Source organism: Macaca fascicularis, chromosome 10 (genome assembly GCF_037993035.2).
Source record: "Macaca fascicularis isolate 582-1 chromosome 10, T2T-MFA8v1.1".
NCBI lineage: Eukaryota > Metazoa > Chordata > Mammalia > Primates > Cercopithecidae > Macaca > Macaca fascicularis.
In genome coordinates this window covers 55,634,156-55,647,798 of record NC_088384.1, presented here as the reverse complement: position 1 = coordinate 55,647,798, position 13,643 = coordinate 55,634,156, and positions in this window count along the sequence as shown.

Genomic DNA, 13,643 nt, shown 5'->3' with positions numbered 1-13,643 from the left:
AAGGTAAACCTGTGCACCACTGTTAGCATCCCCTTTCATAGCTATGTTGCCAGGACCTGGATTTGCCATCAATTCCTCTCCCACCTGTAATGTCAACTGCTCTTTCCGCTGACTCCTACTTCCAACCCAAGCCTAAAATCAAATTGACGTTTTTCCCAGCCAGGAATGACAGAAACCAATAGTGGCAGCAAGAACAACAACTAAAAAAACAACAGACACTCTCGTGGTTAAGGAAGTTGCTCCAATTTTCATGTGTTGAAATACATATAAATGCATGTAAGAATTATAAATACATATAAGACTTAAGGACAGTCTACATTCCCAGAATCTTTTATCAAACATCTTCTAGAAAAAGCAAACAAGCGAAACAAAACAAAACCAAGTTTTACTTACAGATACAAAGGTAAAAATCCTAAGAAACAAAAAAGAAAGAGAGACAGAGGGGAGAGAGAGAGAGAAAAGAAAGAAGAAAAGAAAGAAAGAAAAGAGAGGGAAGGGGGGAGGGGAGGCAAAAGGAGTAGGAGAGGGGAGGGGAAAGGGGTAGAGGGGAGGAGAGGGGAAGAAGGGGAGGGGAGGAGAGGGGAAGGAAATACCAAAAGCTTATTGTAATATTCTCAAGTAGAGTGTATAGCAAAAATGAAAGAATGCTTTATCATTTATTAATGTAATTCATTATTTTATTAAGGAAGGAAAATACGTGAGAAGTTAGAACTTCATCCTAAAAGACAGTACAACCTGGAGAAGAAAAGCTCAAAGTGTAGAATCAGATAATAGAAGTTTAGAACTTGACTTTACCACATCCTTTCTGTGTCACCCAGGCCACATTTTCTAACTTCTCTGTACCTATTTCCTTTTCTGTGAAATTGGAATAGCAATATTGCCTCAGAGTTGTTTAGAAGACAAAATGTTCTTTAAAATTTACAGCATTTTATTGAGTATCTGACCCATGATAAATCCTCAATACACATTAAATAGTATTAATGTTATATTACTTAATGTATGCATGAATGTATTTTCTTTCTACTTCAGCGTCAAGCTCCTCTGGTCCTTCCTTACTCACTTCCCTACTACTATCGTGGACAACCTCATTCATTCCCAAAAGATTGCTTTTCAGATTTGACCAGCAAATCTTTGTTACAGCCTAGATCTCTATAAAGTTTCAGTCTCATCTGTGTTCCCAACTGCTTATTAGTATAACAACTAGGTTGTCTTTCCAAAAATCAATACATCAAATCTAAGATAACTACCACTGTCTGCCCTTCCTTCATTAACACCATTTCAGCTTGTTACTTAGGCATTCTCTACCTTGGTTAAAGCAATCATGGTCCTGTCTCTCAAATTAAAAATCTCAGAAATACTTTTTTTTTTCTCCCTTACCAAAATAATACTGCTGTTGTTCATATAAAATAGACAGAATGGATAAACAATAACCTAGGACAGTCTTTGGCACTTTCCTGGGAACCAAGAGCAAGCATTGGTTCCTTAATAATGACTGAAGGAGTATAACAAGAAGTCACCAATGAAATGTGCATTTGTTCACCTGTCACCTTCTTTTCATTTCATTTTTCATCCTGTGGTTTGAATCAGGCTCTATAAACTCCTTCCCAGGGTGTACAATTTGCCTCTGATTTTCCAGCTTCCCAATTAATCTTTCATTGCTTAAAATATGCAATGGGATTTATTTAAAATAGTTTATGCTTTAAAACTTTTTAGTAGGTTATCGAGGCCTTCAAAATCATTATCTACCATATTTTTCTCTCCTCTGTCTCTTGATTTTGATATACTCATTTTACTTTCTGATGACTCCCAAACTGATACAACAGTTTGTTCCCAAACAACTCAGGACATTTCTCACACCTTGGCTCTACATTCACTGGTCTCCATTTCCTGAATAGCTTTCTCCCTTTTCCCATATGTATAAATACTGATTTTACCTTCCTTGAGGCCCAGATAAAGCGTTATCCCCGCTATAAAAATACATCTTTCCTCCTCAAACTAAATATATTTTTGCACTAAAATTAATTTCTCCCTCTATATTCCAAAAGCATATGTCTTATAAAATTATCAATGTTTTAATTCTTTTATTGTTTCCTAGTAGAGAGATAACTCTTATCAAATGTGTATTTTTTTTTAAATCTGTACATCGACATAATTAATATGACTTGCCTTCACTGATCCTTAAGTAAATAACTAATATTTTGAAATTTGTGCATCATTCAGGAAAACATACTATTTAATGTTATTATTCACTTTTGAAAACAATATACAGTCTCCAGTAAAAAATTTTATTTATTTCTTAACTTTAATGTGAAGATCAAGATTAAAAAACAAAATATTAACATACCTATATACCTATGCATTTAATAACTTAACTATAATTCAATATATTATAACTAATTATAAGAGATTTAAAAAATTTTATCAGACACTCAAGTATTAAATTTTCATACTCATTCTACTCTTTCTAGTAAGCTCTAGCATTTTAGGGGTTGGGCTGCCATCTGGTGGAAATTTTAAGTCTTAACTAAAAAATCCATCTTTTGGTGTAGCTTACTCATTTATGTTTTGTTTTGTTTTGTTTGTTGTTTTTTGCTTTTTTTTTTTTTTTTTGAGACGGAGCCTCACTCTGTCTCCCAGGCTGGAGTGCAGTGGCCGGATCTCAGCTCACTGCAAGCTCCACCTCCCGGGTTTACGCCATTCTCCTGCCTCAGCCGCCCGAGTACCTGGGACTACAGGCGCCCGCCACCTCGCCCGGCTAGTTTTTTGTATTTTTTAGTAGAGACGGGGTTTCACCGGGTTAGCCAGGATGGTCTCGATCTCCTGACCTTGTGATCCGTCCGTCTCGGCCTCCCAAAGTGCTGGGATTACATTATGTTGTTATTATAAGCATGTTAATAAACATTGTGGTTGCACAGGAGAAAATGTACTAAATTAAATTAATGAGCTGAAATCTAATAGAAAATAAAATCAAACATACTTAAATTAGACAAGTATGCATTTCTGCTTGCCTTAACCATCCATTTGTACCACAATAAATTTAATATTGTGAATATAAAGAAGGCCATAAAAACTCAACAAATAGACAAACAGGCAATTGGTTACTGTGTGAACACAATTAAGATTTTTTTAACCCTAAGTTATAAACCAAGATTTGCTTTTACTGTCATGCAATTACAAAACCTCTACGTAAGATTCAAAAGGAACCACAGGTAGTCACGAAAAAATACACTGGGAACAGATTACGTTCTATTTCATTTCTGATTACCCAATTGCACATTCATTTCTCAATTATTTTTTCTTGAAATACCTTGTTTGGTGCAGTAATACCTTGCCGTTTATTTACTGTACTTAATGAAATACAACTAGAGTAGATAAACTCAGAACCAAATGTAAAAATGAGTACTCAGATACGAAATAGAATATTGTCAAATATTGTTTTAGTAAGACTCATATACAACCATTTCAAAACTGATTATACCTAAAAATTTTAAATGAAATTGTTGAAGATAACTCTTGGTTGGTAGAGTCGATATGTTAATATTCTAGAGTGCAGATCACATCCTTAGTTTAATTATTGACACCAACTCACAGGAGATGCATTTTTATCTAATGAGGGTGTTATTCTTGTTGGATATATTTTATTTACAAAAAATTAAAATTTAATCTCACCATAATAGGATGTTTGCCTAGACATGCTAGGCTTGACAGAGATTATTTATGATTCTGAAAATGTAACTAAATTGCACAAAGCCCTTGAGGAACCTAAAAGCAGAATGTGTTAGAGAAATGAGGGATACATTGTGAAGCAAGAAAGCTCAAGAGCAATTCCAGTTCTGTTCTTAATTAACAGTATGGTTTAAATAATAATAATAAAATAATCATAATCATAAGCCACATTGTAAAGCAGTTTTCATATCACATATTGTTGAATCCTCACAACAATGAGTCAATAAGCGTTCCTTTACTATTAGTTTTGTAGCAACCACAAAACAGGTTCAGAGATACAAAATAACTTTGCCAAGTGCAAACAGCTAGTACATGCCACAGATGGAACGTTCAGCCAGACTACTGGGATTCGGCTTGCTCATTGAAAAACAATATTCTGTGAATCCTATTTAGGATTTTAGTTTCCTATTCAGGTGAATCATAATAGGTTTACTTTATTACAGAACCAATTAGTATTTTAAAATTACTTAATCTGTATTTGTTTTGTTAGGATTTAACATATATAAAAAATGATACATAAAAATATATGTGCCTGGAAAAAATAAGGTACAACAAAGAGCCATGGCTATAACTATAATCAGTATTCAAGAAGCCTCCACCAATTCATCTGTAAATATGAAACCTCTCTGCAGCTGACCTGGGTGTAAACTTTACACTAAAATTTATGATAATTATCTCTTTTTTTTTTTTTTTTTTTTTTTTTTTGAGACAGAGTCTCGCTCTGTTACCCAGGCTGGAGTGCAATGATGTGATCTCGGCTCACTGCAACATCTGTCTCCCAGGTTCAAGCAATTCTCCCTCAGCCTCCTGAGTAGCTGGAATTACAGGCGCCCACCACCACACCCGGCTAACTTTTTGTATTTTTTGTAGAGACAGGGCTTCACTATTCTGGCCAGGCTGGTCTCGAACTCCTGACCTCGTGATCCACCCACCTCAGCCTCCCAATATCGCCTTTTCAACAAACGTTATACACCTTTGTATTCATCCTTAAAGTTAATTTTGTTTTGTCTGTTATGCTTATTAATGGTAATATATGTTTTTATTTGACATCTTGTTTCAGTCAAAAGGTTTGTGAAAATTGTCTTAGATAATTTTAGATATTAGAGATGCCATTTATTTTTATTGCTCTATGGTAATTCATTGTATCAATAAGAAATATTTATTTTGTAATTGATAGACATAGGATTTTCTTCTAGTTTAAGTCTATTATGATAAAATCCAGTGGGATTTCTGTGTGACAAGTTATGTACATCTTCCAAATTAGTATACAATTATATCCTAATTACCAAAATGATTGTACCAACTTATTCTCTTATCCACACTTCACAATGAAATTTTTTGTTTCATTTTTTGCCACTCTCATGGTTGTTTTAATTTGTTTCGCTTTTATGCTTACAAGGTTGAACACACCTTTTCATAGAATTATAGAATACATAATCCACTTTTGTACTCATTTAAAAATACTATGCTATGTATTTCTCTTACCCATTTATAGCAATTCTAAACATATTTGGAATGCAGATTGTTTCCAAGCAAAGTAAAGAATAAAGCGTGTTCTGGGGAAAATAGAAACGAATATAGGCTGGGTGCAGTGGCTCACGCCTGTGATCGCAGCACTTTGGGAGGCCGAGGCAGGTGGACCTCCTGAGGTCAGGAGTTCGAGACAGTCTGGTCAACATGGTGAAACCTTGTCTATACTAAAAATATAAAAATTAGCCTGGGGTGGTGGCGCATGCCTGTAATCCCGGCTACTCGGGAGACTGAGGCAGGCGAATCGCTTCAACCCTGGAGGCAGAGGTTGCAGTGACCCAAGATTGCGCCATTGCAATGTGGTCTGGGCGACGAGTGAAATTCCGCCCCAAAAATAAATAAATAAATAAATACATAAATACATAAATAATGCAAGAAGCTAAGGGGCAAGGGAATGGGTACCGGAAAGATGGCAATTCACTGTAAGATGATCACCACGGCAATGACAAAGTATTTAGTAAAAACCTCACCATAATACATACACGCATGTATGTGTGTGCATGCAAGTATAATGCCAGGTTCATAAGGAACAACAGGTAGCAATGTAGGAACAGCTGGCAACAGGTTACATTCTATTTCATTCTGATTGCCCATGTCCACGTTCATATCTGAGTTATTTCTTCTTGAAATATCTTGTTTGATGTAGTAATAGCTTGCAGTTTACTGTACTTAATGAAATATCACTAAAGTAGATGAACTCAGAGACAAATGTACAAGTGAATAATCAGAAATGAAATAGAATATTGTCAAAAAGCTCAGAGACCTAAAAAATTTTCAACCACAATATAATATGAAATATTATTAAGATGTACTTTGATAACAAGGGAGGATCAAAGTCGACCTTTCTATAAGGATCAATTCAAGGGTATTAACAATCTTTCTATTGTTAATACTTTTGAATGGATTATGGTAGAGCTCAACAGATTTTTTCAATTGGAATAAAAATGATTCAGGAAATGATACTAAAGGTGCACATTGACCTCAAAGTCTGATAGTCTCATGGTTTCTGCAAGTAAGTTGAGAAAGAAAAAGAAGTTTTGGAGCACAAAAAAGCAGAGGAATGTTGCAAGACATTTGTTTTTAAACAAACAAAAAAAACTGAAATGAATGTTTATTGGCACATAAAACTAAGTAAAATAGAATAAAAAAAACCTACCATGTATATAGAGAGGAAAGCTACCATTATAACCAGAACTCTGGATATAAATATCTCCATTTCTATAACATTGTTTGAGTTAACGGTCTACAAATAGGAGGTAAACAACAAACGCCTAAGCTCTTAAGGAGGGCACATTGTTCACTTCAGATATGACAAAGAAAGTAGTGGAAAAAGAAGATCCTTCCCTTCCCTCCTCTACTTTTCTCCCCTCTCTTCCCCTTGCCTCCCCTCCCCTCTCCTCTTCTCCCCTCTCATCCCCTCCCCTGCCTTCCCCTTCTTTCCCCTCCTCTTCCCTTATATAGAAATAAAGACCATAGAGAACAGTAGATTTAGGAATTTATCCCAGAGAGAAGATCTGGATCTCTAACAAAGAGTATGACCCAAACACTATCATAAAATAGGTCACCTTTAATTCCGACTAGAGTTACAGAATTGCTATTAACCATAAATTCTTTTATTCTCTCATTAATCTTCTTTTTGAAAGAGTATTTCAGTTTCATTGTCCGGATTCCTCCAATTCTACTTGGTGTATGTGGGGATAATTTCTTTCCCCATTCACTTCCATGTCTTTGGCTCTAGGGTTGGGACACTATCACTGGATAAAACATTTACAGTATATTTTGCCTGGATGAAGAATCCTAACCATAATATCTAGTGAACAGACAGACCAACTGTGATAAGGATCCAAGTTGTTCAACCAATCTTTCCAGTTTTATTCTTTGCAGAAACATGGTAGGCATTTTTGAAGTTTTCTTTATTAAGGAAGTTTTGTGATGTTTTCTGTCTCCATATGACTTGCTTTAGCCAATGTGGTATAATCGGGAGTGATATGGCTCACTTTGGACCCAAATCGTTAAAAGCCAGTTAATAATTCACCGCTTGCACTTCCCACAGTTCTGGTGATCACACATGCTCATGTCAACAAGCCTCCATTATCTCACATCCCTGAGTAACTCTTTGGGCAGATTGATCTAATAATCTACATAGGACATGTACTTGAAATGCAAACTTTCCATTTGTCAAACAAGCAAAATTTTGAAGTTGTTTTATACTGCAGAATTACTGACCCCACTGTGACTGTCAGAATAACAACATGTGTTTTCATTTGTTTCTGTAATAACTGTGCTACCCTATCTGATATCTTCTGAATAAAAGGATATCTAAACACCTGGACTCTGTCATCATCTTTCCTTCCAAATGTCATGTTATTGTTTCTGTATTTTAAATCTCTCTCTTTTAAATATACAGTTTTTAATAGTCAAGGCTTATTAACCATTACCCATCTGTCCCACTCTTATTTTTATTCTCTAATCTACCTCAGAACTTTTATTGGAAATTTCTTTCCACCTGCCCAAATATTGAATACTAAGTTTGGATTTGTAGGTGGTAGGTATGGCGTAGACTAGACTATCTTTACATAAAGTGAAATTAAGCCTGGATTAAGTTTTATGATATATTCAGGTTGCTTCTATTGAGCATCAAAAATAATTATTTGATTCTGTCACTAAAGAAAAGAAAAAATGTGTCCAAACATTTTGTCTTACCTCGTACAAACCAACAATTTATTAGTTTATTTATTCTTTCTAAAATTTGGTTTACAGAAAGATAAATACAGTTTCAGGAAAATATTTGAAAGGGTTAGAGAATAATTTTTACTTATTACTTTCACTAGGGATGTAAGACCACTTTGAATCAAGCAGGGACTTGCAAAATGTGTTCTGAAGGTTAGACCAATCCAGTTGAGAAGGACGTTTTGATTTATTAATCAAATATGAATCAAATAGCTGGCTGATTGTGGATTAATGATTTAAAGTAATACTTCTTTTAATTATGATCATAAATGACCTTAAAGAAGTTCTACGGGGCCAATTATTACCACATATTATGAGGAAGTAAACAAATTTGCCGCTAAATTTTTCTCCAGTGAAGTGAGTTGTACCGTAGTTTATCTTATTATTTGATATTTACAACCCAACTGTTGATGGTTACCAATGAACTTTTACTACTTCTGTGTTTTATGGTTACTGAAAGAAATACAATTTAATGATTGAATGAAATGTGTAGCCAGTAGTTAAATCACAGTCACACATTTAAATAGTTATTTATAAAGATACACATTTAGGATGCAAATGAATTCCAAAGTGTACTCATTTTCTAAAGAATTTATCTTTTTTTACTGGTTGCGGGTGAAGATTAGTGTATTAATAATTTTCTACCTATTTTTTTTCCTCTAGAAGTTACAATGTATCTTCAAAATTTTTCAAGTTTATCTTGCTTATATTCTCAGGATCAACTCTAAGTCACTTTTTCCTATCATCATTTCCAAAGTTTCCATTATGTTTTTAAAGTACATCATCCTTTCCTTATACTCTCTGGGATAATTTTGACTTTCCTAATTGATTCAAGTATAACATAATAACACATGTAAAACACTGGACTGTAATGTAAATGAAATAATGTATAGAAAGAAAATGAAAATTTCTGTTTTGAAATTCTCAATAGTTGACTTTTTTTTTTCCAGTGGATAAATTAAAATTTACTTATGAGGACGAATCCCATTATCTTTTTATTAGAGGGTAAAACCTATTAAGCTCAAAAACTAGTAAAGGATTTCTGTGTTTATGCAAACATAAAATGGAAATCATAGACTAGAATATGAATGGAGAACTTCCATGAGAGGCCAAGCTGTCCAGATGAATAATGTGAGAATTGTCTGTTTGTGATGTTAGTTGCATTTTTACAGATTCTCTTAAATTTAACAAAAGTTGAACCTACAAGCAGAGATGAACAAATAAAATTCTTATTTTGTTCTCTTCTCTTTGGTCCAATGCCTGTCACTGGAAAGGCTGAATTCCAAATTAAGGGGAATAATCAATACAACTATCTCTGGAAGAAAACAGGTTGGCGGTTCTAACAAGGTAGCAGGTAAGGAAGTAAGCAAAGTTGCCCACGTTAGAAGATCTCTGGTGGAGTGTCAATTAAGAATTTCCGGCCGGGCGCGGTGGCTCAAGCCTGTAATCCCAGCACTTTGGGAGGCCCAGACGGGCGGATCACGAGGTCAGGAGATCGAGACCATCCTGGCTAACACGGTGAAACCCCCGTCTCTATTAAAAAATACAAAAAAACTAGCCGGGCGAGGTGGCGGCGCCTGTAGTCCCAGCTACTCGGGAGGCTGAGGCAAGAGAATGGCGGGAACCCGGGAGGCGGAGCTTGCAGTGAGCTGAGATCCGGCCACCGCACTCCAGCAGGGGCGGCAGAGCGAGACTCCGTCTCAAAAAAAAAAAAAAAAAAAAGAATTTCCAGTATTGGCCGGGTGCGGTGGCTCACGCCTGTAATCCCAGCACTTTGGGAGGCCGAGACGGGCGGATCACGAGGTCAGGAGATCGAGACCATCCTGGTTAACACGGTGAAACCCCGTCTCTACTAAAAAATACAAAAAACTAGCCGGGCGAGGTGGCGGGCGCCTATAGTCCCAGCTACTCGGGAGGCTGAGGCAGGAGAATGGCGTGAACCCGGGAGGCGGAGCTTGCAGTGAGCTGAGATCCGGCCACCGCACTCCAGCCTGGGTGACAGAGCGAGACTCCGTCTCAAAAAAAAAAAAAAAAGAATTTCCAGTATTATTTAATATGCCATATAAAAATTTCAGTGTCTGAATTGTGCTTTGCATATGTTGACCAGAGATCTTTATTACATTTTGTTAAACGCCATAACTTTAATTTTTGTGTACTTTAAGTTACCGAAATACACATTTGCTTCAAAATGGCATAGTTTACCATAGGAGAGGGAGAAACTAGTTAATAAATGACCAAGAGATATTTGCAGAAACTTAAAAATTATTTGGGATTTGTCAGAAATGTTGGCAAACTATACACATAATTAAAAGTCAAGATATTGTTGTGGGACATTACTTAGTGTCTTCTGAATGCTAGGAAATTTGGAAACACTTTATGTAATGAGTGATCTATTTTCAAACACTAATACCCTGACTAATTTGTAACATCTTAGGCAAACTCCTCCTTTGCTTACCATTCCCACTGATTTATTTATCATCCTTCACACGAAAACTTCTACAAACAGTTGTCCCCATGTACCCCGAACTTCCTCTTTGCCTCATTCCCTCATGGCCTACTTCAATCTGGCAGCATTTTACTAAATTTTTAAATCAACTCATTAATAACATCTGAGGCTGAAATTATTGGACACTTTCCTGCCTCATTCTATTTGAATACTCTTAACATTCACTCATTACTATTCCTTTCCTCTCCACAAATTTCTCTCCATTTTCCTACCTATTTTCTACTCTGTTTTCATAAAAATTCCGAGCTGTGGGCCTCAATCTACTATGGAAAACTTTCCATTATCCAATTTTTACATAATGAATACCTCAGACTTTTTCTTCCTTTATCCTACTATATACTGTCTCCCTAGTTAATTTGATTTTATATCATTAGTTTGCCCTTATAATCATTGCATTCCCCTCCAATAACATATCTAATAATTCAATATTCCTGTTTTTACTACATACTAAATATTCCTGAAGTCTTTTCTTTATCTAAACAGCCACTTACTTAACTCAGCTTGAGTCCCTATAACTATCTATTCTTCCAGAAAGGAAGGCTTCCCACAATTACTCCACCTCCAGACCAATTGAATTTCTATGCACACCCAAAGTGTTCTTAAAAAGACTCAGATCATGTCACTTCTAAACTTGAAACCCTGCAGCAATTTTCTGTTTTAAGCCTCAAGTCTAAAATCATTAACCTGTTCTGTAAGGTGCTAACTGCCTCATGTCAACTTCTCAGCTTTTTCTGTTTCATTCTCAGAATTCTGAAAGAGGCTGCTGTCACAATGGTATATTTCTATCCCCTCAAATGTACCAGGCTCTTTTCTTTCTGCTTCAGGTCTTTCATGCTTGCTCTTTCCTTAGCCAGGGATACTTTTTGATTCTGAGTCCACTTTAAATATGTTATTTCAACCAATATATCCTGGGCCTATTTCCGTATTCTTTTCTAGAGAAAATGTCAGAATTATACCCAAATTTATCTAAATAATTTTATGTTGCTGTCAATCTTCTTCATTAAATTGAAAAGTCATAAAAGCAAGGATCATTTCTCACTTTTTCACCACACTAACACCACACTTTGCAGATAGTTGACTTAAAATTCATATTTCATTAAGTGAATGAATTTATGAATAGTAGAACAAAAATCACAAATATAAGGCAGATAGTGAAGTACATTTTGAATGTTTAACATTTAGTTCATGCTAAGAAACATTCATGCTAAGAAAAATATTAATAATTTTAAAGGTAATAACGGCTTACATTGATTGTACAGTCATTAAGAGTCAGGCAATCTTCCGATAACAGCATATTTTAAATCACTCAATTTATTGGTAACTTTCTAGCTCAATTCTCCAAAATTCACCACATTTTTCACCCTTATTTCCCTAACTACATTTTCACTTTCCTTTTACCTCTGTAAGGCATGACTGTGTTAATTTTCTCAGTTAAGTGTCATCTAATACAAATAGATAAACAATGTATTAGAGCTCCATTTTCTCTGTCACATGAAAGAGTGTGATGGATATTTCTTTTAGTTAAAATCCGTAAGTGTTTGTAATAGTGCTGTGAATACAGTGGATGCTCAGTAAATAGCAGGCTGGTAAAAAGAATGAGGAGGTATTCCTCATTAAAATAACTAGAATTCAATCAGCATTGTTTAACATCCCCAACAATTTGTTTCTGGAAGCTTAAAATAAAAGTGTAACTGTGATTACAAAAACAAAAACTTATTTTAGTCAAGACATTATTCACTTTTGAGTAGTTTAAATTTGATATTAGAAATCAATGAAAATGGCTACTGAGAAAAAGATATGGGTCAGACTGTTACAGTAAAACATCTTGGTATATTAAAAATGTATGATGTCAGTAGGGCTTCTATTTCAAGGCTGTGGGAAAGCATTTACCAAATCTAAAAGTAAGAATGAAGGGGCCTTTTGGAAAGGCTTAAGAAAATAACAATGTATAGTCTGAAAACTGGATCTTCTAAGAAGATTCTCTGATGGAACAATAGAAAGCTAGAAAGAAGGTTTGCAAATCATTTCTTGGCTCCATGTCTCAGGCTACCTGTGACAAACTCAATGATCGCAGTCTGATTGTGTGGCAAGTGAACATTTGGTATGATTATAGAATGGTTTTAACGAAGGAAAACTAGTGTGTAAAGTGTGAAGAGGTTTAGCACTTCAGGTCCCTTTGGTCTAATAAAATATATAATGTAATTTAAAATGCATTGTTCCTAGAATTAATTGCACAGTAATACTTGGAGTCAAGAAACATGTAACATTCTTGGAAATATGACCTAGGTTATGACTCAATAAATAGTTTAGATGATTGTGCTCTCTGTTGCATGAATGAAGCCATAAAATCTCAACTTTAAATATAATTATGATAACAATATAACAATCATTTTGTTAATATACTGTAGTTGATTACCTAGTGAATTACATTCATTGTAGATCAAAATACATGCTCAGCATAGGAATGTCTTCTAGCTGAAATAATGACATTTTAACAAAAAGACTTCAGAAATGGTCAACTGAAAGGCTTTATATATATATATATATGTATGTAATATATAGATACACATATATTAAATATATAAAATGTATGTGTACATATACATATATATATTTGGGAGATGGTCTGGCTCTGTAGCCCAGGCTGGAGTGCAGTGGCATGATCTTGACTCACTACAACCTCTGCCTCCGGGGTTTGAGTCATCCTATCACCTCAGCCTCCAAAGTAGCGGGGACTACAGTTGTACATGTGCAGCTAGTTTTTGTATTTTTTGCACAGACAGGGATTCTCCATGTTGTCTAGGTTGTTCTCTAATTCCTGAGCTCAAAGTATTTGCCTGCCTTGGCCTCCCAAAGTGCTGCGACTATACGAGTGAGCCACTAGGCCCAGACAAAAGGCTTTATATGTTTTACATAAAGGCCGTCAGATTTAAAATACATCATTTCACACTATGCACACTTGGAAGCATTTGGAAGAATTCTCAAAATTGGTCTTCTTAGTTTTCCTGTTTCCTTAGATAATCTGTGTAGGACTATCTGAAAGGACTTACTTTAAAGACTCTTAAAAGTATTCCTTATTTGAATGAAAGTTAACAACAAATATTTGCCTATTTTATGCCATAGTAATAACAAATCTTTCCAACTTACATAT